We start from the raw sequence: 26853 nt of genomic DNA on the forward strand, positions 1-26853 counted from the left end.
TCCACATGGGCTTCCTCTCCAAACTTCTGCCACTGCCTCCAGTGCCCCCAAGCAGCACTGAAAGCCAATTGCTGCCATGTAAAACAATCCAAAGTACAGTCAAGGTTGTTTTCTTTCCAAAGAAACTCTCTGCTGCTCAGGAAAGCCTCCAGAACCTTGCATAGCTGGCAGCAGGGACAGGGATGACACAAGCAATTAGCATCACAGACAAAGATCTTCAGCAGGATCTGGTGCCAAACCCACTTATCAGGGAGTCCCCAAGCAAGACAACCTCGGGAACCACGGCCCAGAGATTGATTGAGACCCTGCATACCCACATTAATGAGGTTAATTAAAAACTCTGTTATCAGCAGGGAGACTAAAGGGTGTGAATATAACTCAAAAAGGGCCATCTCCCCTCTTCCCTTCCCAGGGAAGGTGTTATCCAGCCTGGTTTTCCTCTTTCTGCATGGGGATGACCAAAGGTCCCACATCCAACAGAGGTTTTAGAGAACACACCTCATCTCAACAAAAAGCATCCCCCACCTCCAGGGCATCCAAACTCCTCCTAAAGCAGCTCTCACCCTGCAAACTCACAGCCTCCCAACCCAAAAAAGGTCAATGCATCACCCAGTTTCACAGGTGATGGTCTGTCACCAACAGGATGAATGTGTAAAGAGATTTGGGGAGGGAGAGACAGAAAAAACCAAGAGTGGAAATGGGTTTTAAATTAACACAATTAATGGGTTTGGTATTTGTTCATATATTAGATTAGTAGACTCAGAGGCAATTAAGCATCCTTGATATGAGGATGCCCCATGGCAAAGCTTACCCTGCTCCTGCCATTTAAGAACTTGGGATGGAAGGGAGGGAGGAAATTCCTCTATTTTTTATTAGGTTTTTTATTATTTTGTGCTAGAAGATATTTCCAAAAGTTTGCATAACTCATTAAGATACTAATTTCAAACTAATTCTTTGCATTTATCACTTTCCTTTAGAAAATGGCATTTTAAGTAAATAAGAGAAAAATAGCTGTGTATGAAAGAAGAATATTAGAGAGAAATTAAATTCTCCTCCTTATTTTGGCTACACTGATTTATTTCCTATTTTTCACCCCAACCCAAACCAATACTCTCCTAACAATATTTAGTAAAATCTATAATGGAAAGAAGTGTTTCTTCAAGCATTAAATCATCTGAGGACACTTAAACTGACCTTTCATATCTATTAGAGCCTATTAAATAAAAAAATCTCATCCCTCCACATACTACTGACTTTATTTTCATTGCCATTGTCAATATCTCATGGACCTTTCTACCCATGCAACAAAAACCCTTCCAAAGCCACTGAAGCATAGCTTTGGGGATGGATTTGAAATATAGCTGAGGTTATCACCTAGTTTTGATCACTGGAGCACAGCTCTCCTTCCAATTTGGTATTGCTTAATCTCCACCACCATCCTAAAGCTGTTTTTCACCCAAACACTCATTTCCTACTCTTTCTGTAATTAAGGTTGTAATGGAAAAGCCTGGCAGCACTTAATGCTGTTTTTATTAATGCTGTAATGACTCAAGTTACAAGATATTGAGCCATTTTCATGTTTTTGCAAGGGAGGGTGAGGGTGAGGCTTCCCCCCACTGCTGCAGTGTTCCTTGTTCCACATATTCCTATTCAATGGATCATTTAGATTCCAGGGCAGCACAGGCATTCCTAAGGAAGGCACAGCCCTACAGACTTGCCAATTGAACTATATAGTCTGGGGACAGAGAAAGAATTTTTCAAAACTAATTATATCACAGCCTTCATTTTTTCTGGTGTCCAGTTGGATCCCAATTAAAGAATTCCAACTTTCTAAGATAGCACCAGCTCTTTATCCACTGAATATAAACCCCTTTAAATTGATACCTCTGTTTTTAAGCCACTGAAGGCACTGACAATATTTGCAAGACACTGACCCAACATCTTCTTCTTATGCTGAGAGCTGCTGCTCAGTGGCATCTCTTTTGGTCAGTAGCAACAATATTTTCTTTAAGGAAACTTTGAAGTGGTTTCAGGCAAGTTACAAGACATATTAAAAATGACACGCCATCTGCTTCCCAATGTGATGTTTTGCATTGTGTAACTAAACCAATTTAAGAACTGAAGTCTATTTGACATCTAATTAGTCTGTTTGGTAGCCTGATCACTTGTAGATGTTCTGGAAGGAAAGAAGCACTCTAACAATCTTGATCTTTTTAAAAAAAAAAAAGACAACAATTAAAAATAATTAGCCACAGAACTGCTTTTCCTTCCTAAATATTTTCTTTTTTCCCATTTAGGAATCAAGACATATGCTTCTGCCATGCTACCCTCTATTTCTGGTAGAAAGTAAATCTAATTATCCTTTTTTGGGCACCACAATCACACAGCTTTTGTTGGAGCCCTGGAAAAGGAAGAGGAACATTCCCTGGGTTGCAGAATCAAAGGATCAATCATCAGCACCCAACACCACAGGGCTCCATGCCAGCTCATCCTTTTGCTTGCTCAAGTTAATGGTATTGCCCAGGAAATGCATGGTCACCTCAGGAGTGATTTATCCTGGCAGGGGATACAAGTGGTAGGTGCAATCCAAACAGAAACAAAACAGCTCAGAGCATTTAAAATTCAAAGTCTACACTCCAGCTTGCAGACTGCTGTAGCTTCCTCACAGGCTGCTCCAGCACGAGGAAGAAGACTGCAGATAGCAAAAACTCAAAACCAGAACCTGCTGAGATCTGCCCACCACAGACAGGGATGTTCAGATCCACCTCTCCATTGAGAAGGCACAGGGAGAAATAATTAAAGAGCATTTCACAAGGGACAGCCTGTATGGTGCTCACACCAAGGAGAAAGGATGGTTTTCCATGCATGAGCGAGTGATGGAGAGGGAAGCACACACAGCATCCCCAGAAGTGTGGCAAACATGCCTGGTAGAAATCAAATCAGACAGTTTCCAGTGCTGCAGACCCACTGCATGCTGCAATGTGGACACACACCAGAAGACCAGAGAGAAAATTGGATTCCAGCACCAGACAGGAGCAATAGCACTGCATTGCTATACACAAAAAAAATCCAGAGTTTGAGCCCATGGCAGCTGTGTCAGCACACTCAGACCCTGATGGATCAGATGGGGAAGTCAATAACATCTCAAGCCTTTCCCAGGAGCAGCCACATCCATCCCACCTCTCTTTGGAGACAGGCCCATCTCCAGCAGTCCTTGCCCATAACCCACATCTGCTGCAAGCCCCAAACCTGCTTGGAGCTATTTTGGGTAGGGAGAGAAGATAAATGAGTGAGAATTAAAATCAGGCATGGGTAACAGTTGGAGGGGGGGTCAGATCAGGTCACTCCCAGAGGATGTTGTTCCTGGAACAACAGCATTGTAACCTTCATCACCTCCTACAGTGAAATATGAGCACTCTTCTGGCCTGTCTTGTTTCCCAAGTTTTATTTTCTATTGTTCTGTACTAAGCAACTGCCTGTCCTTATCAACACTGTCCCAGTGCCACTTGTTTTCCTGTTACCTTCCCTTGTATCACTGCAGTTTTTCAGCTGTGCCTGGGCTGGCGTTTGGAAGATCTGATGAGTTCAGCTGCCTGATCTAATTACCACCTTCCCAAAACGAGTCAGAACGAAGAAAGAAAGGGGGGAAAAAGACCATTGCAACTAGTTAAACATGCTGCTACCCGAAAAAAAAAAAAAAAAAAAAAAAAAAAGAGTTGGAAGGAGACAGGGGGAATTTGCTAACTTTCAGTCGGCAGCAGAGCAGGGCTGCTTTCAATGTGCCGTATTGACTTACCGCTGCTGGAGGCACAATAAAGGCAGCCCTGGAGTCAATGCGGGCTCCCGCGGCTCTGTGTAAACTCTGCCTAAAATGTATTTCAAGGAACTTGATCTATTGACATGGCAACTGTGAAAACTTGAGGCCATTTGAAATTTAAATAGCATTTCCACCCCTCTGTAAATGCCAGCCAGGGGTGGGCCCCACGGCCCTTGTGTGGAAAATGCTTTCACTGGAAGGCGTCCCCCCCAACAGAATGCCTCCAGACACAACTGCTCGCCTCAAAAGCAGCCAGCACAACTGATCGGGACCCCTTTTTGATGCAAATTCATATTATTCTGTTGGGGAACAGCAGGTGTTCAGCCATGCTTTCCTTTACAAAAATTAGGACCTTGCTTGCTCCCCCTCCTTCTCGCGCTTGGCTCCTGGTTCGACGCTCTCAGCCCCGGCACACACTTGGGTGCCTCCTGCACTGGGAAGTAAAAATCAGGACTGAGAGGAATGGGACAGTGAGTGTTACCAACCAGTGACCATCACCCTTATTAAAACAAGAAATGCCTGCAGAAGAGAGCTCTGAGTCTTCCCACACGCCCTCTTTCCAACGCCGTGCCCATTGAGACCCAGTGTGACACCATGGGAGGGTAAAATGCAAGGGAAGCACCTCACAATCAATATTCTGTGCTACCAGGGGCCTCACCAGCAATTACACCACATGAGTAACTTACTCCAACTTCAGGAAGGAAGTCCTTGCTCAGTATCACAATGTCACTGTGCTCCTTATAAGAGATGTGAAATTGCCTGCCCATGCAAGGAGCACAAAGTAGCCCCAGGAAGGTGCCAGGGGATGGTCATGTCATGGAATTAAAGTAGTGTCCAAAGGTCTGAAACAGGACAAAGCTCTCAAAGTGACAGGGACATCAAAAAAATGTGTTGACATGGTGCTTAGAGACATGGTGGACCTGCAATACTGGGTTAATGGTTGGATTCAATGATCTTGAAGTGGTTTCCTGCCTTAATGATTCTATGATTCCATGAAGTTCCTGCCCTTCCCCCCTCTCTGCTCTGCCACCTTGTCATTTGCAATTTAATTTGAGAAGAAACAATGGAAAGGAAGAGCAATAGAGATAAGAACAGAAATCCACAAGAACAGAAATCCAGGAAACACACAGATAATCTGATTTTATATAGGCACCACCTAAAATCCATTGGGTTTGGAAAGATCCCTTATCATCCTGTGGAATTTTATCTCCAGGATTCTCTGAATTATCTGAGTAAATCTAAAGGACCTTCTTCCTAGTGTGTGTGAACACCAACCATCTGTAGGATCCTTGGGGTCCTAGAGAACAATTAGAAAAAAAGAGGAAGCAGCATCTTCATGGATCCATTTAAGGACACCCACAGCAGAGCCAGATAAATGGATGATTAAGGATAGAATCATGCAAGTGACATGAGAAAATACCACATTTACCTAAGTGACATGGGATGGAGCTTGAAAGATGAGGAAAATGAGTTTAAAAACAGATTGTGTGCCTTGACATCAGAGAGTATACACCATTTGTCCATCACCACAACTTAGTTTAAAAACTAAAAATTAAGAAAAAAACAATTGAAAGGGTAGAAATTTATGCCTGACGTCCACTCAAGCTTCAACTCAGACCTGTCATTTGCAGTTGAAAGCATCTATTAAAAAAGTTGCACAACCAATATTTCACCTGACCACTTAGAAAATACTGTCACTTCTGTCTGCTTCAATAATAAAGGAAAGTGATAAACCAAAGTGAATTTATTTCAACTCTTCAAAGTCAAAACAAATCATGAAACCTGTGGGAATATTAGGCTAACCTAAAATTCCTAATTTGAGTCCCATTTGTTTAAGCATAGTGTTAAGATAGACATCTGAAGTTATAAAATCACAAGACACCTCCAGCAAATTTGCCACTTTTTATTGCCAATAATGATCACTGTCTCTATTACAGGCTCCAGTTAGGACTCTATTATGCTGGGCTCTTTATAAAATACAATCCACACCATTAAAAATCTACCTGGCTCTCTTACAGCAGTTGGATGATACAAAGAAGAATAGCTAATAAAGATCTGAAAGAAGGTTTGAAAGTCTACTCTATATTTCTTTTTATGGAATATTTTAATCAAACAAGACTATTACTCAGTGGTTATAGCTGCAATGCTTTTTTTATATTTCTATATAAGTATATATATAGACATACACACACACATATAGATATTTATATATAATTTTTTTCCTTCATTTGTAAAAAGCTCAGGCAGGTCCTCTTTGGAGCAGCTTGATGTAAATAGACAAGCAGAGCCCACAGAAGCAGTCCCAGCAGTTTAGCAGAGATGTAGAACACAGTCTGAGAAATTCATCCACCAAGAGCTGCTCACAGCACTAACACTGGAGTGACAATCAGACATTCAGCAGTGAAAGCAGAGAGGTTTTTCCTTTCTTCTTAGCCATAAAGCAAAAGTAGGAACATGCTGATGAAAACTAACTAGTTTTAAACTATATCAAAGTTTTGGCTCTTATTTTCCACTAAGCAATCAATGTCCACTCATCCACAGCTCCACTTGAAACTATTCTTGCTATTCAGCAAGATCTTCTCTGTAATGGTACAGCACTTCTCAAACAAGAAACAAAAGGGAAAAAAAAAAAAAAAAACAAAACAAAAAAAAATTTTGAGGACATACAAAGGGTTATGCTGCTAATAAACACTCCTCAAGATGAATGGATATACAGCATTTCCAGTAACACTCTGCTCTGCCAGGATGGCTTCTCCTGTGACCAGCATGCATGGAAAGGATGCAGGAAGAAACCCAGATTGCTAGAGAGAAACCTGGGAAATAAATGCAATATTGAAAGAAGGGGTTTTACAATAGATGCAGAAAAACGTGGGAAAAATACTTGTGTTCCCATCATTTCATATGCCTGGCTAAATATCATTTAACAAATTAAAAGAGACACGCTGAATCAAAGTCAGTGTCAAAGCACAATGCCTGACATTTGTTTTTCAAAAATTAGTTATTGGCAGCATCTTAAATGCACTGTCACACCAGAATTACAGCCATATAATTCACTTTTTAGCTGCTCAGAAAGAAGGATAACAAAATGCATTGGCCACTCACACCATGGTTCATATTAACAACATTCCCAACATCTGAAGTTGCTTCATTCTGCCTTTGGCAGAAGTTTAGAGTTTCATTCTTGAAGTTGTATAATAGATACTTTTGATTTGTGACTGAATGGAAGATTATAATCAACCTTGGGACATTCACTCACTCATGGAATAAAGCCACTCATTCCACTATAAATATTTATAATTTTACCCACATTTGTTAGTATAATTAAAGAGAATGAAATTCAATGCAACAGTTGGGGGAGGGAGGGAAGTAAAACCTGTTATTTACAGTGTCCTCTAAAATTAAATGTATAGACATTAATTGCTTATTACACACACTGTTATTCAACCAGCACCACACAGAGAAAACTGAGCCAAAGAGAAGAGTCTGCTGCTTAGAAACACCCTGCAATAATTTGTCCCAACCGGTCATTCACACAAGAACAGGCACAGGGCATCTTGTTCACTTCCATCTGTGCCAGGAGCCAATCCAGGATGCCCCAGCAGCAGCAGGGTGTCATTTTACACCCAGCTCCCCAGGAGTGCCTGTGCAGTGTCAGGTGCTGCCAGCCCCACTTAGGAGTGTTTGATACCCCTGCATCCCAAGATAAATTCAATTGGCCCCGTTATCACTGTATATAAACCACCTACGAGCACCTGGCAGAAACACAAGGGCATAGAGGTAGAGAAGGGAGGGTTGTTCCAGCTTCATCCTTGCTGCTGCTCCTCTTGATGGGGAAAAAAAAAGACATAAACAAAAAAAAATAAAATGCAGACATCACCCGGGTACTGAATTTGTGAAGGTAAGCAAGCACCTCACCACAAGCTCAGAAATTCTAAGTTTGCACTGCAGTCCCCAGGGAGAAGCTCTGGTTTTCAAAAGGGTCAAATATTTTCACTTAGAGGTTTTTAAAGCTTCTCTTCAGTGAGAAGAAGGGAGATTTTATTCTGGTTCCATCGCCTATTCATTCCTTCTTTAATAATACATGGTTCTGTTAAAAAGGGCAGAGCACTATTTTTAGACTATCTCATAACATATAAGAAAGCATCAGCTAGGGGATTTTTTATTTTTTTTTTTGCAGCCTGGTACTGCAAAGGTTTGGGAATCTGGAAAAATGGGGCACAGGTAGGAGTTGGTCTCAGGTTGCAGGGAAAGATTGGCAGGCTAGGTGAGAAAACACAGAAAATGTGTCTAGGTTTCTTCAACTCTTCTCAAACCTGAGATGTGCCGACAGAAAAGTAGGGAGAGAAAGAAAGAAAACAGAACCACTGAGGTGCTATTGCTTGGAAACCACCTTAATGAAAGCCACTGCAGAGTGTAAGAGATTGAACATACCCTGACAGGGAAAACAGGCACAGAAAATCCACACAGCCACTTCTACCTGCCCTCAGCACAGAAATAGCTGGATAATAACAATTTCACAGCTCAAGACGTCTGCAGGATCCAACACCTCTCTGAATCTAAAGACAGAAGGAAACCCTTCTGGAAGCATCAGCTTTGAGACAGGAAGATCCTTCTTTACTGCTACTGCAAAGGACAAAGAGCTTATTGGAATTAAGGGATGTCTTAGTCCCTTCTCAATGAAATACTGGTTCTTCTTATTTGCCTTGTTATAAATAGGCTTAGATTTCTTTTCTTTCTCTCCTCTCTTTTCAACATGGGAACACAGTGCAGTTTCTAAAGGATGATGCCTATGAAGAAAAGAAAAAAGGGGAGGAAGGGGAAAAGAAGAGATGGGGGAAAGGGGAAAAAATTAAAAAAAATTAAAAGGGAAAAAAGAAAAAGCATTTTTACCTTTTAGCAGTGAAACTGAACTCCTGCCTCAGGATTTGATAAGCAAAGCTGAGTTCAACTGATAAAGCCCTGATTTTGAGCACAAATGCAGGGCATTCAGACACCAGGCTCTATAGCAGGATCACATCCAAAACAATACACGTGGAAAAGGTCACTGATCCAACCTTTACTCATTAAATCCTTCCCAGAGCCCAGCATAGTTTGCTTACTGGATATAATGGCATCTCTGAAAAATGTGTGGCACCTGAGCCTTAAAGCAGATCTCTGAACCCAAAAAATAAATGCCAAGCCAGAGGCAGCTACATATGTCAAGGGACATTTTGCTCATTTAAACACAAATACATTTTAAACCTGCTCTGTTGGATAACTGTGTCCATCCAGCACTCCAGGCCCACCTGGATGTATTATTGTACCATCACATGCAATGTCACTTGTTTCTTGATCACAAAAAGCATGAGGAGCTAAAAAAACAGTCTCAGAATGGTTTAAGTTGGAGATGATTTCATTTTTAGAAAGCCCAGTGGCAAATGGGTAAATCAAACAAGGGAAAAATAAACAAACCAAAACCAGCCCCAGCCTAAAACTTGATTACTGTTCTTTAGCCCCAATATCTAAAAAAAACACCAGCCTACTGTGCACTGTTCACACAGTATCACCAAGCTGCCATGAGATTTGTATCCCAATCCCACCTTTATTCTTTTCAGACCATCCCTTAGTTTTTAAAGAAATCTCAGTTCAATGGGTTCAGGCTTTACAAAGCATGAGGAGAAGGTTATCACTCACTTCCAGTAAAACCATGAAGTGACCTGACCATGTGCTACCTCTTTGGACCACCAAAGCTTTATGACTGAGCATCCTGCCCTGTCAGCTGGAGTATTTGGAGGTGGCAGTGCACTGCAGTGGCTCTTCCAAGAGCTCACACTCATATTTGCTGAGCCTCCAGCCCAAAAAAGCACTTCTTCATGTTGCAACACCAGCATGTACCCCTGCTGCAATCAACCAGCTGACCACCTGGACCCCACCAAATTCACCCATGAGTGACAGTCAGGGACAGGGGCTCAGCTTTCTGAATTTTTCTGCATCCTCTGAGCCGTGCTCCAACACCAGCTGTTGCAGCAGGGGGACGGGAATAGCCCCCCATTAATCACTCGTCTTTTCACTGAACATATTCCTCTGACATGAGAAGCTTTCTCTGGGAAGAAAACACCACTGGGACAGCCTTCACCTGCTGGAGAGCAGCAGGAGCTCTGCCCTCTCCCCCTTCTCCCAGAGCAGCAAGGTTTCCGTAGCCTGGATCCTCTTAGGAGCCCCCAGGGCTCCTCACCCCCGGGGAGCCTCAGCAGGAGTACGTGCAAAATCCTCATCAGCTGATCAAAAGCTTTGCTTACTACCACCCCTTATGTAACCAGCAGCATCCTAATTATCCAGCTAAATGCAATGAATTCAACCGGCCTTGGCTCCACACACTTTCACTAGACACAAATGAAGGAACTGCCTGAACCCAAAGCACTTCAGTGGAAACTGCATGGTTTGGGGAGGTGCAGATGCTCCAAAGTCTGCAACTCAAACCTTAACCTAGATCAGGACCAGCAAAACCTGAGTACTCCCAGAGGAAAGTCCCATTTACTGCTTGGGGTGGGGTTTTCCAGCACTTTTTGCTCAGCCAGAGATGGAGAAGCAGCAGAACAGCTGCAGCAGAGGAGTAGATGGATTTTTTTTTTTTTTTTTTTTTTTTTGGTCCAGTTCCCTATCGCACTGTAAGTAATCTCTGCTTTCATCAGCAAGAATGTTTGCAATGACTGCAGAATGTAACCCAAATTTTCTCTGTTGGTTCTCTCTACCCTGCCTTAACGTCTATATTAAACCTATTTTCTACCCTCGGTTTTCAGCTTTGGTTGTTGTGTTGGGTTGGTTGTTGGTTTTTTTTTTAGCTGAAGCTCACTGTACTCCATCTGAGCCTTGCACATAACGAAGTAAACAGCACCACAATGCATTCCTCAGCACAGGCTGAAGCACTAAATAGCTGCCTGGAGTCTGAGGCTGGAGCAGCTGGGTGTTGGATTACAAACGCCAAACAAATGCCAAGGCATGGCCGTAGTGTGTGCCATACATTGATGACCCACTGTGCTTAAATAACTCCTTGGAAAGCACACCAGCCACTCAAAATGGCTTTTTACACCTGAGAGAGAGAAGAGAAAGCAATTTGTGCTGATAATGCAGATTTGAAAAACACGAGGGAAAAATTTTAGCAGGTGTAAGAGAGGGGGCAGGGGGAGAATCCAGCCCAGCGCCGGCAGGCTGGGAGGGACAGCATTTCACGCTTCTGAATCGTTTCCAAAGGGTGAAATCCCTCCCCAGCGACGCCAAGAGCAAGGCTCTCACTCAACACAGCCAGGCAAAGGATTTCCGAGGTCGATCACAGCAATTTGAGCCCCCTCAGATCCTTGTTTTCCTGCCTAGAGAAGAGCTGTGCTTTCCAAAGCACGTGGAGTCCCCAGCAAAAATCCCCAGCCACGGTGCACATGGCATTTGAAGCAGTGTTTCAGCATACCACAGTCCCCAGTGCACCCAAGCAAAGCTCTCCTGGGAGTTTGCTGAGTGCCTTTGTGTTCCAGACAAGGTATGCAGGGTCTCTGACCCCGTGCACAGCAGAATGAAAAGGGATGTTTTCATCCAAACAGCAAAATAAACTAAGATAAAGCAGCTAAAGAGTAAAAAATTCCCCAAAATTTTACTTTTGTTGCAATGATAGCTCTACCCCTCTGAAATCATCAGAAAGGCAAAGCAGGGGGGTTCTCACCCACAGTTAAGCAGGTCCTGGGGGGTCACCAGCCGTGTCACCACAAACACTCTGTGAGTCTTATCCCCAGCACACTTCACAGGAAGGAAGATGCAGTTTCTTGCCTTCCCAGCACTACAACCTACTTGGATGCTGCCACAGCTCCTCACCCCTGGCCTTCCCCAAAATCAGAGCATGGCCTAGTTAAAGCTGTTGTTGAGCACCACGTGTTGTTAGACCACAAGCAACACTTCAAAACCTCAGTTTGATGCTGCAGAGTCAGCTGTGGGAGTCTGCACTGTACAGCTGCCACTCTGCAGCAAGAAATGAGCTGCCAACACTCCCAGTATCCCACTTTTGCTAAAGTGCATCAAAATGGAAGCAAGTCTCTAGCCAAGACTGCAAGGAGCATTTCCAAGGTTTTCTGTGGAGTCACAGAGGGGCTAGAATCCACCAATTCTTTTGCTTTTAAATGCTATATGCAGTGCAGACAGGTACATCTCAATCTGAAAAGATTATTTCAAAGTGGTTCTAAAGGTTCAGAACTTCTTTAGTATCTTAGCAGCAGATGGATCCACCCAGCAGCACCTCCCCAGTTCTGTCACCCTCTTGGTCAACTGGTTGGAGGAAGTTAGAGACTCTTGAAGACAGCACTTCAAAGCATTTGGAGATTTTTCCTTTAGGAGGATGGGGAAAGGGTCCCCCTTATGTTCAAATATTGTAGAAATCCTAGAATGGTTTGGGTTGGAAGGGACCTTAAAGATCATTTATTTCCAAACCTGCCTGCCATGGACAGGGATACCTTCCACTAGATCAGGCTGCTCAAATCCCCATCCAGCCTGGCCTTCTCTGGGCAACCTATTTCAGAGCCTCATCACCCACACAGTGAAGAATTTCTTCCCAATACCCAATCTTAACCTACTCTCTTCATTTCTCCTATCATTACATGCCAAAAGACCCTCTCCAGATTTCTTCCTTCAGGTATTGGAGATCATGCCAGAGCCTTCTCCAGGCTGAACAATGCCAAATCTCAGAATTGCCTCAGAGAAGAGGTGCTCCATCCCTTCAATCATCTTTGTGGCCCTATCTAAACACAGAAGAGAGCACAACACTGAAGCTGGATTCATCAGTGTTCACCCCAGCACTGGTGGCAAGGCTGTGTCTGGGCTCTGCTGCTCCTGGCAGAGTAGCTGCCTCCAGCTGAACTGGGTGGGTACCTGACAGCAGAAAATGAGCAAATGCAGCAAGAAAACAGGAACTAAATTCTTATCTGAGTGTGCCTGATTGAAAACCTGATGGATTAAGAGCCGACTCAAACTTGGAAGGTGAAATATTTAAGGAGTCAAAAAGCCCAAACAAAAATTTATCTCTCTCCATTTTTCTTGATGATAACATTCTTCCCAGTGAAAGATGGGAGATGCTGCTGGGAGAATTTTTGGCAATACATCCAAGAGAAGAGTAACTCAGAAACCTCTGTGGCTGTGCTGTGCTCAGCCCCATCCAGCCTGCCCCAGATGCTCAGGCAGGGAGGAGGATGGTGAGCCTCCAATGCACAACCACTGCTCTCAATTAAAGGGTTCAGATAAACTCTTGGGAAGGCAAAAAAATCTCTGAGACACTGGACTGGGCCTGAGAGCGTTAGACTGAGGCAGATGTGGAGAGACCACCAGGAGAAACAGAGATGTTCACCAGTGCCAGGATGGATTAGGATCAGCACGGGTGTACCTGTCCCCAGTGGACCCTCCTGCTCCCCACTGCATGTTCTGCTGAGTTATCTCAATTACTACAAACTTTTCCTCTACTCCTGCTGCTGGGCCCCCTGTTGAGTGCAACAGAAGAAGAGTCACCTCATCAAGGGGATGGAAAAACAAGGAAAACTCTGCTATCAGAAGAAAAGCAGTTCTCTCTGGTCTGTCCCTTCACACAGGTCACCAGCTGCCTGATGGAGGCACAAGAACCAGCCACCACTGTGGAAATCACTGCCCTTTCATGCTGCACACTTACTCCCCTCTCCTGCTGCTGACACAGCTCAAATTTTAATTAAAAAGTGCAAGATTTTGCTTGTAGCAGAATAAATAGTGGGGGAAATCACTATGGCAAAATACTGTTTCTTTTTTTGGGAGCTACTACGTGTATGAAACCCTGGCTGGTTTTGCCAACAGCTGGTCCACAACCTGCACAGTATTTCCAGAAGTGTTTCCAGTCCAATCTACTCAATTTAGCTAGAATAACTCACTCATTTCGTAACAGCAGCTGGAGAGGTTTGAGCACTGCTGCTTTTAAAGAGGAGAAAATGTCTGGATGATTTTTAGGAATGCCAACAAAACCAAAAAAAAAAAAAAAGAAAAAAAAAAGAAAAAAAAAAGAAAAAAGAAAGATGCAAATCTTGATTCAGCTGTGATTTCACATTAGATGGCACTCTCAAATGTGATTCTATCAGGACAGCAGCAGCTTTTCCACAGAGGGATTTTTTACTCAAAGCAGTTATTTCTTAGAAGGAAAATCCTGACTGCCTCTCCCAAACACACACTAATGCCTGGAAACAAGGGGTATGGGAGAGCCACCATGTGCACCCTCCTAATCCAAGGCTCCTGGCTTCCCTGGGATAACTCCTCTGAGGATCCCCAGATCTCCTTTACCTTCCTGCTGCTCCCCACATCCCACCAGCTGCACATTCCCTTTGGCCCATCCTGGTGTCCATCCTGGGCCCATCAGACCCACCCTGGTGTCCATCTGGTGGGGGGGATGGCTGTGTGGGTGTCCCTAAACTGCTGGATTTTGGGAAATGCAATGAGCTGAGAAGCTGCTGCCTTTCCTCCTGGAGACACCACACGTGCCAATGAAAACTGAGAAAAACATGATCTTTCAGCAACTTCTGCTCCCAATGACAGGCACTGCATTGCCTCAAACATCTCTGCACCTGCTCTGCCAGTCCAAGCACCAGGAGCTGCAATAAGGGCAGGGCACACAGCAGCTCCCATGCCAAGGCAGGACTGCCCTGATCTGTTACCTGCTGATGGCACAATCCAGACTGTACAGCCAAGGAAAGCTGGGTGCCAGGCTCAAGAAACCCTCACCTGGCACAAAGCTGGGTGCCAGGCTCAAGAAACCCTCACCTGGCACAAAGCTGGGTGCCAGGCTCAAGAAACTCTCACCTTGGCACAAAGTCACAGAAAGTATCACAATGCTTCAAAGCCAATGCTGTTACACAAACACCAAAAAAAATCAGGCAGAGCAGCAGTTGCAAAGTCCTACCCAGTCTTAAAAATACTAAACCCCACTAAAAAAAAAAAAATATTACAGTATGGAGAGGTGCTTTATTTTCTGTAAACTCTAGCTGAATGTTTCCTAGGGGAGGCACTGCTGGAGCACAGGCAGGATGCACTGGTTTCTCCTTCCTCTTGGAAGCACACTGCAAATTTTCAGTTCCTCCACAACAGAGGGTTAAAAAGGGAGCAAGAATCTATTGGTCCCACTTACAAGGGAACATGCACCACATCATCCATAAAACCTAAGCAGAGGGATCATTAAGGAGGTTTCTGTTTGACAGAATGGATGCACAAATTTAAATACACAGCAGCATCCCAACATGCTCCAAGCAAGGCACCAAACATGTCAAGGACCCAAACAAACTTAGCAGACCCATGGAAGAATAATAAATCTTCACCACAGAGTGAAAAAAACCCCTCATTTTACACAGCTGTAATTCAACCTGAAGATTAATATGTTGTAAGTTCCATTTCAAACCTCCTCTTTTCAAATAAGCAAAATGTCAGATGGCATCAGGTCAGCCTCAAATGGGATTTCTCTCCCCCTGCTCTGACTGGGAGCCACTTACCCAGCTTACCTTGAAGGACATGTGGTACAGATCAGCTGAGGTGAAGCCTGGCAGGACATAGGTTAAGTCACTCCCTTTGCAGATGGGAGGTTTGCACACACACACAGTGACCTCGTATTTTGCAGAAAAGAGGATTTTTTTACTTGAAAAGTATTTATGTCAGCCTCCACAACCACTTGAGGAGGAGAAGTTGCAATGTGCTCTGGAGAGGCAAGAAACAAGAAACCACTGCTGTGTTTTGGAGCAATATCCTTGTTACAGAAACTCTCCACAAATGGGTTTTGTCTTTTCTTGGCCAAAGCAGAGATTTCCAAAGTTTGTACTTTTACTGACAAATGAGGGGAATTAGTTCATCAGTCACTTCCAGAAAGTCTATCTCTTGCACCAAAATCTGACCTGTGTCAGCCCCAGCATCCAGGCCTGGCTAAATGCCACCACAGCTCCAGAGGAATGAGCCTCATGCCTTTACAGAGAAGGAAACTGTAAGAAAAATCTAGGTAGCTACATCTCATAAAAAGATATCAGCCTGAGACACTTACATAACTTTCAAGCTGTTTTTTCCCCCTGTATTTCCTCAGCACTGGGGATTTCCAAGTCTGCTCTGGTACCCACAAATGCCCCACTGCCCCTGCATGTTCTCAGCTGACAAGGAACATCAGCATCTCCAGGAGAAATTGAAAGGGGCATCAGTGCTGAGAATGCTCAGGAACAGCTCCCTGTGACTTAATAATCACTAATTCACATCCCAGGGAACCTGCAGGAACCTTCTGTTCAGGCCAGCCCCCAGGCATGTCCCCACCCCAGTGTGTGCCACCCCCTTCCTGCCCCATGTGCCCAAGTCCAGCACAAGGGGGGAAATTTCAGCAGGAAATTGTCCAGCATTTCAACAGGAAGGGTTTAGCAGAGGGATAAATAGATGTGCAGGAGATGCAGGCACCATAAAATAATAGAATCTTAGAATAGTTTGGGTCAAGAAGAACTTTAAAAATCATATAGCTCCAGCTTCCCTGCCATGGGCAGAGACCCCTTCCACTAAATCAGGTTGCTCTAAATCACATCCAGCCTGGCCTTGGAAACATCCAGGGATGGAATCCACACAAAACCACAGCTTCTCTGGGAAACCTGTGCAGGGGAATCACCACATTCACAGTAAAAAATTAGCTCCTAATATCTAATCCAAGTTTCCCCTCTTTCAGTTTAAAGCCATTATCCCTTGTCAAATCCCTCCATGCCCTCCCCAAAAGTCCCTCTCCAGCTCTCCTGCAGCCCCTTGAGGTACCATAAGGTCACACCAAGTCCTGCTCCTTTCCAGGCTGAACAATCCCAGCCCTCTCAGCCTTTCCCAGTAGGAGAGGCTCCATCCATCAGTGCTAAGTGCTCCATCCATCACTGTTAAATCACGTGATATCAAGATCCGGAGGCAGAAGAGGACAAACAAAAAATAATGGAAGCACTGACAGGCCAACCTTGTCTCTCTTCCTGCAAATCTTCCCATTACTCCCCTCCTTCCTCTCTAAATTGTGTTCATGCTCCATGTTCCCCTTCCTTCTCCTCCCTGGGAACTGGACCCTCTCAAGCTCCAAAGCTGTGATAACCCAAACAAGACCAACCAAACAAAAACACAAATGAAAACCAACATTTCCTCCCCCCCAAAAAAACCCACAAACAAACAACAGAGCAAAGAAAAACATCCTTCACAGAACTATTCCTTTTCTACCTTATCTTTTTAAACAAACTTTGTATGCCACTAAACTGTAGTATTATTTTAAACACTTATTTTCTGGTGCTAGATCAGCTCTGACAAGAGAAAGGAACTGCTGGTTTTACTTTTCAGGTTCATCTGTGGTAAATAAACACCAGAAAACCAGTGAAGAAAGCTATGAGGGTTTTCTTGCTTTGTTTTGGTTTTGGGGCTTTTTTTTTTTAAGTGCCATTAAAGAAGAAACACCTAAACAAAACCATTACATTCATGGTGTTGACCACAACACTCTAAGCCCATGAAACCTCAATAAATATTTTTACAATGAAGCCCACAAGAAGAGATAATACTTCAGACATTTATAGGACTTTTATTTCTCTATAAATGTATCATGAAAGTTGGAAACGCTGAACTATTATTTCCATTCTGACTTCGAAAAAAATTAGGGAAGAAAAGAAAAAAGATGCCAGAACATTTTACTAAGAGGAGGCTTTTGTGGAAGACCTCTCTCAGGAGCTCCCATCAATTCATCCTTGCTGCTTCTTTGAAGCCACATCAACAACGATAATTTAATTTACAGTCCAGATAAAAAGATGTGAGGGGAGGGAGAAGGGGGTTAGTAGGGCATTCCCAGTTTAATTCAGTCCAGCTACCTGCTGCCTGTTTAGGATCTAACTCCTGACAGCTCATCCTCCACTAAACAACAGAGCTGCAGCAGATAACAGTGTCCCAGATACCCAGGGGATGGGGGAGGGAAGAGTGTCACACCAGAGGGCCCTGCAATGCCTATAAATTGCAGCCCAAATGGATCTAATCACAGCAGGCACTGCACAAAAAATGTGGCAATAGTGGTCATGCTGGGAAGAGGAGATGAGCCCAGGACAGGGGATGCTCCAGCCAGAGGGTTTGACTCAGCTCCCCTCCAGGGCTCTTGGAAAACAAGGAGCAGGAAAAGAAATAAGCAAAAAGCATTGCAAGCACCCAGACACAAACATCTACTTAGGAGATATAAAAATAAAAAGCTTTTATTAGACATGGTTTTAAGGAGAACAGACTAATTGGAAATTGTGAGCGACTCAGAAGATCCCCAAATGGTTTGGGTTGAAAGGAACCTTTAAAGGCCATCAAATCCCAATCCCCTGCCATGGGCAGGGACACCTTCCACTATCCCAGGGTGCTCCAAGCCTGCCCAAGCTGTCCATGGACACTGCCAGGGATGGGGCAGCCACAGCTGCTCTGGGCAGTGGAGGGGATTTCACCCTCACTGGGGAAAAGCAGGGACAGGTTTCTCCAGTTCTAGGTTGGCTCCTCCAGCTGTGAGGAGCAGCAGGCACTTGGGGAGGGGAAGGGAAGAGTTCATTGCAAACACAGAAGGATCAACAGGACCATCCCAGCAGGATGATCTCCAGTGATGGGGATGCTGCAAGGGGGTCCCTGCCCACAGCCCCCATCACTCCTCCACTGAACTGTGAAGATTGACCTCCCTGCAAACTGGAGATAAATATCTGTAAAGATATCTAATCTGTACCAGAGCCTGGCTTTCCTGCCCAGCACTGCTGATGAGCTCAGCAGCAGTGTCCACAAAAAAACCCTGGCAAAATCCCTGCACACACACAAGCAAAAAAATCCACCAGGCTCAGCTGCTTTTGTTCTGGTAAGCGAGGAAACAATTACTGAAGCTGGAACAGATGACTTCTTGTAAAGAGAAAGAAAGGTGGAGAGGACAGAAACAAAAAAGCAAAACAACCCAAATAATGAGAGAAGTAAGCAAGTTGCATGAGAGGTGATAAAAGAAAAAGGTTAATAAAGACTCACAAACCAAGCTCATGTATCACCTGCTGCTGGCCATGTTCCCCATTAGGAGAAACCTCCTGTAAACACTGCATTTGAGCACTGAGCAAACCAGGATGGACATGGGGATGAAAAGGAGCTGACCAAAATGAGGCAGGGACAAGTCCAACACCTTCAAGGAGGTGCCTGAACCTGCAGCACCAAGACAGCTGCTGGCAACAGGGTGGTACCCTAAAACAACAAAAACACTCTTTGTTTGAAGAAAGCAGCTGACAAGAGCCAGCCTGTCCCTGCAGATATGGTGGCATCTATTCCTGCCCTCTTCTTCCTTCCCAGGATTTCTCACTGCCCTGTGAGGAGCTGGATTTTTGTTGCTACATCCCTCAGGGTCATTTAGAAGATGTAAAACACCACTTTTCATTTCAAGAAAAATATTTTCCAGCCCTCAAGGAATGGGAAAAGAAATACAGGAAAGCACAAAAATATGATTAAGGTGCATTCTTGCACCTGAAACCCCAGAAAACAAAACCAACCTCGTTATATTTGTTGCTGTCTGCTTTCAAGTCCCAATATCTAAAGCCAAGTCTGCAGGTTTTACTGGGAGGGAGGGGGGGAGGGAGGGAGGGAGCAGAACAATGAACTCATCACTTCCACCACACTGAAAACAATCTGCTCCTTGGACCTGTCTGTCCAGCATGGTGATGGAAGGGGATGAGCAGCAGTATTTCACACTCCCAAATCCATGGTCTACATCCATAATCAGCTCTCCAGTACCTCCACATGCTTCAGGAGAAAATCCAAGCAGATTTATAGGAGGTTGATTCTGGATTACTAGTCCCCAAGGAAATTTTCCTCCCAACACCCACAAGTTAGAGGTTGATTTATATCCAACCTATAATAGACTGTATTCCTTAGAGACAACTCCTTGTCTTCAACCCTGCTGCCATTGCTGAAACTGGAGATTTGGCTTGGTTTAGCAGTTGTAGAGTTTATAAATACCAAAAGCAGCACTCAATTTAGGCTGGAGACAGTTAAAGTACCTTAGACCAACAGGATGCCACACAGTAAGGAACAGTAATGAGATGGTGGCACATTCATAACCTGAAGTTTTCATTAAAAACTCACAGCCCGAGGAAGCTCACCCCTCCAGAGCAGAAACACTCCATTCTCCTAATTACTCAAAGAGCAAATTTTTGCAGGAAGCAGTGAGTCCAGGAGAGAGCTCCTGAAGAGCACATGTATCCATCAGGCAGGAACTGGGGAAGTACCAGCCAGGGAGCTGTAAATGAGGGGGTGCACAGCCCATTTCTGACAGCCCTCAGCACCCCAGCATGCATCACACAGCGAGCAGGTACCAGCGTGGGGCTGGCAGCCCCTGTAACAGATTCAGGGGAAAGCAGGACTCATGAAAAGAACTTGCTGGATGCCAAAGTCCCTGGATAGAGCTTCCTCCATCTGCAAGCACAACACAGTCTCTTTTCCAGCTTTTGCTTGTTTTTAAAGGTGCAATTACCTGAGCAGAGCCACAGCACAATCACAAACTGCAGAACTACGCAGTGTTTGTCACATCATCCATCCAAACAGAGGTGATGGAAACCATCAAATCCTAGACTCTCCAAAACCTTGAGGAGGAAGCTCTGCTGAAGAACAGAAGTACTTTTATAGCTGTGCAAAGTCACATCTAACTGCCAGTAACTGGGAAAGATCCATTTATCAATCCAACTAGAAAAAATATCTGCTGGTTAAAGAAACAGCAGTGGAACAAAGGAATGGCAAGCGTTGGCTGTGTTTTACAATGCACAAGTCAGAGCCACAAAAATATGTTCCTGGGAGTGCCAACATCCTAATGAAAACAAATCCCAGAGCACAAAAAATGGGATAAAAGCACAATGCAAATCTCTTTCTTTCCCCCACAATTCTGCCCTGTGACCATGTGCCACAGAAACAGAAATCTGGCTTGGGTAGAAGGATTTTTTTTTTCCCCCACCAAAAAAACAATTAAACCCCTTTTGTTTGGGTTTAAAGAAAAAGTAATGCCAACCACTAATAAATGTTGGGTTTGTGGAGTTTTATGGGTTTTTTTTAAATTGTTTAAGAGCACAAACCAAACTGAGTGGTTGGTTTTTCAAAAATGTCTCCTCCTACTTCTCAACACAAGACGAGGAGAATGAATATCCCAGCTCTCATACCCCTTGTTATGAGAATCAGAAGCTTTCTGGGAAAGAAACATCCCAAAAAGAGGAAACCAGTAACTTTTCTTTCCATGCCATTTTTCAGACCCTTCTCCTTCATGGGGTTCACACAGCAGGAAAAGAAATGGAAGCCACAACACGAATTCAGATCCAGAAGCACATTTAAGGAAGCAAAGCACCAAGATTGATTAGAGTGTTCTTCTGCTTTAATAAAGAGCCTAATGATGTCCAAATTATAGCAAAGCTCAATTGTGTAACCAAGGAGCCAAGATTTCATCCTTGATAAGGACATGGATTTCTGTCTCGCAGGAGAAGCCTGCAGTTCACTAACAAAGATGACCTTTTATATTGTACCCTTCAAGGCCACAATTAACTGGAGAAATAGTGGAATAACTTGGCAACATGAGTTTTTATACACTGCTAATTTTTAGCAGAACTTTGCCAAGACCATTACCATCATCTAACTAGATAAAAAAATAAAAAAATAAAAATACAAACCCCACTGCTCTCCAGACCCAAATTACTTTCCACAATTCAGTTTTAATTAAGATGATTAAATTACAGCAGAAATGATTAAGATGATATCCCACAGCAAACCACTAAAGGTATAACACCTTAATCCAGAAGAATCTGGTGTGCACATATTCATGATAAAGTATTCATGAAAAGCTAGAATTTTACACATGAACCAATTCTACATCACTCAAACAATACCTTGGGAGATATTTGTCACAAGTAAAAAAAACCCGGTGACATCCATCAACAGAGCACAGTTTTTCTGAGACTACACAGAAAGAAATTTACACAGGAAAAAAAAAATTGAAAAGGCTACAATTACTTTGACAATGTTTCTACAGCTCTGAGGAATTTGGGGGTTGAAATAAGTGGTTTCCTTCTCCTTCACAGGGCTCCCAAAATCAATTTTATATATAATTCTTTTTTTTCTTTTCTTTTTTTAAATCAGAAGTCAGATAAGAAGTGCATGTGAAATCAGGTCACTGCAATAATCATGTACATGGTACGTTTCCACTACTGCCTATTAACTATGAGGTTTAAATGAATGAGCAAAGTCTCAGATCCATATTTCACCAGTAGAAATTATTAATATAAACATAGCACAGCTCAGGTTTTAACCTCACCATCCAACTGGGCCAACTCTCCTTTGGAGAGGGGTAAATGGTATTAAATGAACAGACAGGGTTCAAAAGGCAGCTACACAGAGGCATGGATTCCATTAAAACCTGGGAAAGGATCCTGTGCTAGGAGCCCTGGATGTAGGATGCTGTTTGTGGTGCTTCAGCACTGGATAAATTCCAGCCTGTCACCTTCAAGGAATGGTAACTTCAGCATGTCTTTTTAAAAAAGCTGTGCCACTGTGATGAAAAGAAGTGACAAACCAGCTATTTCCAGGTGCAATCTTCTGGAAACCCTCCATGGGGGCAGGGGGAGGTGGCAGAACCTGGTGGGAGAGTTCTGCAAAGAGGAGGCTGTGACCCCAAATTCTGCTGAAAGTTGTGGCTGAATTCAGGACAAGGTGCTGAGTCAGGATGTTCTGCCTCTCTCTGGACCTCTCTGCCCCAAAACTGTCCCACACAAGGGGCTTTGTAGGGTTAATGCATCAGAATAAAGTCCCACAAAGTAGATCCATTCCCAAAATGCAGATCCATTCCCAAAACACTTTGCATTTGGGAGTTCTTTGTGTCTCTTCTCAGAGACAAGAGATCTCCTTGAAGCTCTCAAGATGGGAAGGGGGCTGGAAATCACTAAAAAGTAAAAGAAAATAAAAGAAATCTGTATAATGCATTGCATGGCCATACCAGGGAGCTGTGAACACCTGAATCACATATTCAGGACACAAAACCCCTGGAAAGCTCACAAAGAACAAGTGCACTAGAGAAACTTACTGATTTTTTGTTTGTTTGTTTGTTTAATTAATATGGCTCTGAATGGCTCAGCACCAGAGAGCTTCCCCTCAGTTTTGAGGATCTGATGAGGGTGAGCCCCAGTCCAGGTGAGAGGTTAACTTTATATTTTTCTTAATTAGACAAAGAAAAGTATAAACAGAAAAAGATAAAATTCCAACATAAATCCTCCAGCAAGGCTGCTATGAAATACCTCTTTTGTTTAATTATTATGAGTTGGATCAGCAAACACTGGATCCCGATGGACAGAGAGCAGCTGTTACTGTAACAGAAAGACATTCATCTTCCCTTCTTGGGACCCTGAAATTCTATCAACAATGCCTGTAAAACGACTCTTGGCTCCCCCCTCTCCCACTTTTTGCCTTTCACATTCAGACCTATTTTTAGCCAATTTTATTTTGTTGTGCCACACTTCAAAGCTGAGCATGTTGGCTCCTTCAGAATCATTTCCATGCACAGAAAGCAACAGGGATGTCAATGGGGCCACTCTGGGTGCAGGAGAAGGGCACGTCCTCACCCAGGGTCTCTTCTTTCACCAGGGATTCATTGAGAAGGAGCCTACAGACACAATTACCCAGCCAGATACACTTGCATCTCATTTACCTCTGAGGCTCACAGTTACCTTGGAGGTCTTCTCTTAGCTGCTACATAATAAATAGTTGATCCCTGCACGATTGCATGGGAAAGGAAATTCTATTTCCAATTAAGAAAGAAAAAAGTTTCTCATGCTTGCTTTTAGCAACACTAACTGTGTCCCATTAGATGATAACAGAAGATATGTATCTAGAGGAAACTTTCTCTGGCAATAAAAATTAGCTGTAAAAGATTCCATACTTATCTAAGGCACAATATAAATGTTAAAATACCCTCCAGGAACGGGCACATGCAGCCAATCTCCAGCCAGTATGAACAGGCAGAATGTCAGGGCATCAGGAGACAACAGCCCCAGGGACTGCACATTCAGTGAATGGGTTTTTTTTTCCTTTCCTTTTCTTCTTTTTTACATCCAGCAAAATTCAAACTGGATGAGCTTTGTGCCACCAGGCTGTACCCATGAGAGGAAACCCCAGGGACAGCCAGGGTGCTCATCAGAAGGCTCCACCAGGCATTGCTGGTCTCCATCACACACCCAAAAAAGCCTGGAAATGGGGACTGGAGTGCCAGCATGTTGTTTCAAACACTGTAAAAGGTGATTAACACCTACACAGGAATTTCCTGCTATTGCTGAGCCCTTCCACAGGGCCCAGCTTCATTATGTCACTCTACAAAGATGCTCCAGGAGCCTGAGGAAAAGCCTATGACAGTAAAACAACAGGAATCAGGTCAAAACATCCATCTCCATGAGTTTTGGGTTGTTGGCTTTTTCTGTTGGGTTGTTGGCTTTTTCTGTTGGGTTGTTGGAATTTTTGGGTTTCTCTGAGGTTTGCTTTTTGGGATAAGGAAGTTGGGGTTTGTGTTTTGGTTCAGGTTTTTTCTTTTCTAAACTTCAGCCTTTGAAATATTTCAAAGGAAGCCCAGGAGCAAGGCATAACAATGAGACAGCTCAGTGGCAGGGCACACCCCATGAGAGCACCCCCACCTGAGGCTCCATGCAGAGCTGGTGATGCCACAGCTCCAGAATCCTCACCAGACCTGAGCACTCAGTTCCAGCAGGCATCCATCCCTTCAAGGCAGCACCAAGCATCAAAATGCCCCATCCTGCTTCAGGTTGTGCTAAGCTTTATCTGTATCCCAGGCTTCTTACATTAAAAGGAATTTCATAGCAAGGAGCTGTTCCAGGTGTGTCAGCACCAGTGCCCATTGCCCACCACAAAAACTCAATTTTAGGAGCCAACCAGGTGAGTGTTTTCCAGCACAACTGCAGTATATATTTGGAAAAATGCTTTACTCCAGGTGTAAGAATGTGCTTAAACAGAATCTTTTCTATAAAACAAAAGTGCCTGATAAGCTGTGAGTGCATGTGAAAGCAAGGGATTATGAGTTCAAACTTTTGTGCACCCAATAGCTGCTGCTGGGTTGTAACTGAATACTCTAGCCACAAAAAACCAAGGACAACTGAATTTCTCAGCCTGCAGATATACAGGAAAATTAGCATTCTTGACCCATTAATTACTCTCAGGAACTAAACCAGCCATACAAATCCCACTGTTCCTGTTGCCATACTGAAGGAAAAAAATCCCAAAACATTAAGACTTGGAGAAAGAAGAGAGCTGGGAGCCTGAAGGTCACATTGCCATGGCTTGGCTGTCCCAAGAGTGAGGACAAAGCTACCAGCAGGATAACCACAAATCTGCACTTTGCTGAGCATCCCAAGCCAACTGCAGTTTCTCTCTGCTGAGTTCAGGGACTCCTGCAAATCCATGCAATCACAGGTCTGCAGCAAAGTCAATGCCTTCTCACATTTGAGCACCTACACAGCTCACTGGCTTTCTTTTCTTCCAAGACCAGTGCAAAGCCTCCTCACAACTTTCCCATTGTAAAGCTCAGCTTGCTGCCTCAGAGAAAGGCCTGGACATCAGCAGTGCAAAGCTCAAATGCCCTCTTTTCCCAGGAGAAGAAAGAATCAGGAGCAACTGGAGGGGGGGGGGGGGTTTGTAGACAACTCAGCCAAGCTGCAGAACAGCCCTCAGAGGAAATCCAGAGACTGCAAAATATAAGAACAGCACTAAAAGGGCTTAAAAACTCTGAAATATTCTCATTTTCTGAAATACTTTTAAAAAGTCACAAAAAGGAGACAAGTTTTGCTTTAACCTTTCTTCACTTCAGACCCATGGTCACATTCCTCCCTCCCCAGGAATTCAAAGCAGTCAGCAGAGGTAAATTATGCATAAGCAAAATATTCCTAAAAGCTGAATTTTAGAAGTTGCACCCATTACACAAGGCATTTTTAAATAGCTAAATGTCGAAGAAAAGAACAGTTAGTGACCTAGATTGACCACTTGATAGATCAGGCACAAATGCAGCTAACTTTATCCCTCTCATCCACTCAAAGGCTTATCATCTCACACCTTAGAGAAATAAATTAGGAAGAAGCATTACATTAGCACTACTGGCACCACACAGAAAATTTCAAGTTCTGCTACCATTAGGAAAACAAGTTCTATAATGGGAAAAAGCTTTAAATAAGACAAATAATTTTTTTAAAAAGGCAGAGGCAGTCACAGCACCTAAGACCCTACAGTGTTAGCTACTCTGGAATTTTTTAAATGACAATTTTTGCTGCTGTGATTTGGGACTAGTTTGGTGCAGGTCTGGGATTTGGGGTAGGTCTGGGAAGTGCCAGACACACTCATTTCCCCCAGGTTTTGTTTATTTCTCTATAAAACTGACAGCAATACATTCCATTTCCAGCTTTACTGCAGGAGGATTAGCTCACCCCCTCTGCTCCCAGGAGCACCTTTTTCTTCTCCCTTTGTTACAAAAAGATACATATTCGACAGAAAGTGTCCAGTTCAAAATCCACTTCTAAATTTGCATGAGTATCCATTTCAGTGAAAATTAATGGAGCTCAGATTGTAAAGCACTGCATCTTCTCATGTGCTTTATTCTCTTTATGCAAAGAGGAACCACTCATACACTATACATTGCTATGAGACTGAGACAGGAGAAAAAGAAATCACACCTCTGGTTTAATAAAATCATCAGAACATTCTATTTTTTCCAGCAAATTTCATTCCAGGTGAACAAAAAGGGATGATGCAGAGGTCAGAGAACCAACCATGGACTCAGGAATGGGGGGCAATGCCCTTGCCTTGCTACTGACTTCCAAGATCTCAGAGAAGTCACTTCCACCAGGAATAAATGGCAAATTTTTGTTATGTTCCCAGATTAAACATACAGATATACAGGTTTCACTTCCATAAAACATTTTCAAAAGTTTATTTCAGCTCCTTAACATACCCCAAATCCATCATGAGGACAAAAA

General features: G+C 43.5%; 1 protein-coding gene and 1 long non-coding RNA gene across 2 annotated transcripts in view; both read right to left on the reverse strand.

The window, feature by feature from the left end:
- Window positions 1-26853, reverse strand: part of ACVR2B (activin A receptor type 2B) — a 96646-nt gene that overhangs the window by 63056 nt on the left and 6737 nt on the right. The window lies entirely within an intron of this gene.
- Window positions 3426-4402, reverse strand: LOC306800456. The gene is made up of 2 exons (XR_013773839.1): window positions 4170-4402; window positions 3426-3609 (listed from the first exon to the last, which is right to left on the reverse strand). It is a non-coding gene; the product is annotated as an uncharacterized lncRNA (long non-coding RNA).

Source organism: Erithacus rubecula, assembly GCF_903797595.1.
Source record: "Erithacus rubecula genome assembly, chromosome: 3".
Lineage (NCBI taxonomy): Eukaryota > Metazoa > Chordata > Aves > Passeriformes > Muscicapidae > Erithacus > Erithacus rubecula.